The 2219-nt window shown below is 31.2% G+C and overlaps 1 protein-coding gene across 1 annotated transcript in view; it reads left to right on the top strand.

The window, feature by feature from the left end:
• The first annotated feature begins 1655 nt into the window (after window positions 1–1655).
• The window catches only part of LOC102674267, an 87286-nt gene continuing 86722 nt past the window's right edge, over window positions 1656–2219 (top strand). The window contains exon 1 of the mRNA XM_031511868.1: window positions 1656–2154. The gene's annotated coding sequence lies outside the window, so the exon portion shown is untranslated. The remainder of the gene's footprint in view (window positions 2155–2219) is intronic.

Below are 2219 nucleotides of genomic sequence, written 5' to 3'. Positions count from 1 at the left end.
AAAAAAAAAAAAATACAAAGAAAATTAAAAATTTATATAATCTTGACAAAATTTTTAAATTTCGAAACTTTAATTAAAATTAGAATAATGATATCTACATAATACGATAATAATAAAGAGAGAGAAAATACGAATCCTAACCTCATCATAAACATAAATATAGTATGCAGTTACACAATAACGCAAAAATCGAAATAACGTGTGCAAAGAGTTTAATAAGTATATCTGCGTGTTCGGTATATGAGACAACAAAATTTCATTGTACAACCAAGTCCCACGCCCAACAAGAACGCCAGGTTGCGTGTAATTGAAAAAGTTAATTGCCAGTTCACCGAGAAGGGACGTAAACTTCGCCCAAGTGCGATATTTAATATTTTCTCGATGGTTGAGCTGAAACGTGCTCGTTCGTAACTTCGAAACATTTGTGCTGCGAGATTTTTGCCTTAGTCATGGTGGAGAAAAGGATATTAACGAATTGCATTGGGTAAAAATATTTAATTGTTTATTAAAGGTGTCTGCAAAAATGTAGAAAACGAACCTGACGGTGTTGTTAAGGAGAAGATTGGTTATGGTATCTTATATTATACGATACGTAAAGAAAAGGTAATGAAACATGTCATATAAGAAGATTAATGAATGAATTTGTGTAAAAAAAAAGAAGCAACTTGGCTATTACACCACGTGTTTGAAATTTTTTAAAAAATTTCAAGAATTTGATTGATTCAAAAAATCTAAATTGTGTATATTTTATGTGTAGATAAATTCAATTTCACGAAATATCTATCGTGTAATCATGAAAATTTTTGCCTTTCTTTTTACATTTTTACATTTTAAGGTTATGTATAACTTTCAATTACTTTTACATAATTTTCAATAAGATTGAAACAATAGATGATCTTTAATTGATTAGATCTTCGATTGATGATCAAAAATAATTTTCAAAAATGTTAATTTTGCTTCAAGTACTTGAATAAATAGCTATAAAATGTATTTACGATACTCGATATACATTATTCACATATTAATAATGGTATTGATTGGTATTGAATAATTTCAAATTAAACAATTTATAATTGCAATAATTTTCATGATTCTTTGATAATGAATATATTTGTAACCAAATTCTTGGAAAGAATCTGTTATTTATGTAATCTCTAAAGATTTTAAAGATATTAATATGTATTTTTACAACAAACCTCAATCTTAATTATCCACAGTTGTAACAGCTTCATAAGCAACAAGATATTTAGTGTAATTGTTGATAAAGGGATGAGTAGCACTTAAAAAAAGTTTTTACTTTCTCTCGTTGATTCGGCATCTTCTTGCTCGTAACGAATCGTTGAAAGAATTTCACTTCATTTCACATCGTACACGACTAAGGTTAGATCAGAAATCGATTAATCCGACACGATCGAAAAAAATTAAATTTTCTTAGAAGTGGTGCGTTCAACACGACCCCGAGAGGCTACGATAAACGAACAAAACGATTGTGTAACGTATAAATTATTTAAGAAATTTTATCGCGAAATCACGTAATGGCGGATCATAAATAATACGCGCGAAAATACGGGCGTAGCCATAAAAATTGCGCATGCGCCCGTGCCATGATTGCGCGCGCAACCGGAATCTATTCCTTTTGCCTAATCGCGCATGCTCGTTTATCATTTACTAGTATGCCATATAAAACAAATATGGCTTGTCACGTTCCTTTAACCGCGCGATTCGTTCATCATGAATTCGCTGTCGTTTCTGCGTACAACGTTCGTTCCAATATACTGACCGGTTCGACACGCCGATGCGCATCGAGGATATACGAATCAACGATTTACTTTAATTAATTTCGATCGATCTAGTGAGACGAACGGTTCGCTTATCGTTCAATGGCCTTCGCGTCTTTCCTCATTTTGCTTTGTGTTACGTTTGTTGTGATTGACATTGCGATGTGAGTGGAAAGAGTTGAAGAGAATGATAGCATTATCAGTGGTGAATTACAGTATCTCTTAAAGATTTATTTGTCAAATAAGTCTTGTAGTATGTGTGTATATGTGATTCTTCTCTACGACATTTTTTTCACGTCTAACGGAAAGACTCCATATTGAAAAATTTGAAATCCTCCTGATTCCATATAAACTTCACTTCAATTTCTACAAATTGGTAAGATGCTTTTATAATTCAAATGATTTTCTTATAATTCAATGATTAATTTTCAAATAAAAAAT

This window comes from Apis dorsata, unplaced genomic scaffold (genome assembly GCF_000469605.1).
Source record: "Apis dorsata unplaced genomic scaffold, Apis dorsata 1.3 scaffold_357, whole genome shotgun sequence".
In the NCBI taxonomy this organism is placed as follows: Eukaryota; Metazoa; Arthropoda; class Insecta; order Hymenoptera; family Apidae; genus Apis; species Apis dorsata.
The sequence above is the reverse complement of the archived record's forward strand: the minus strand, read 5'-3'. Positions and strand labels throughout refer to the sequence as shown.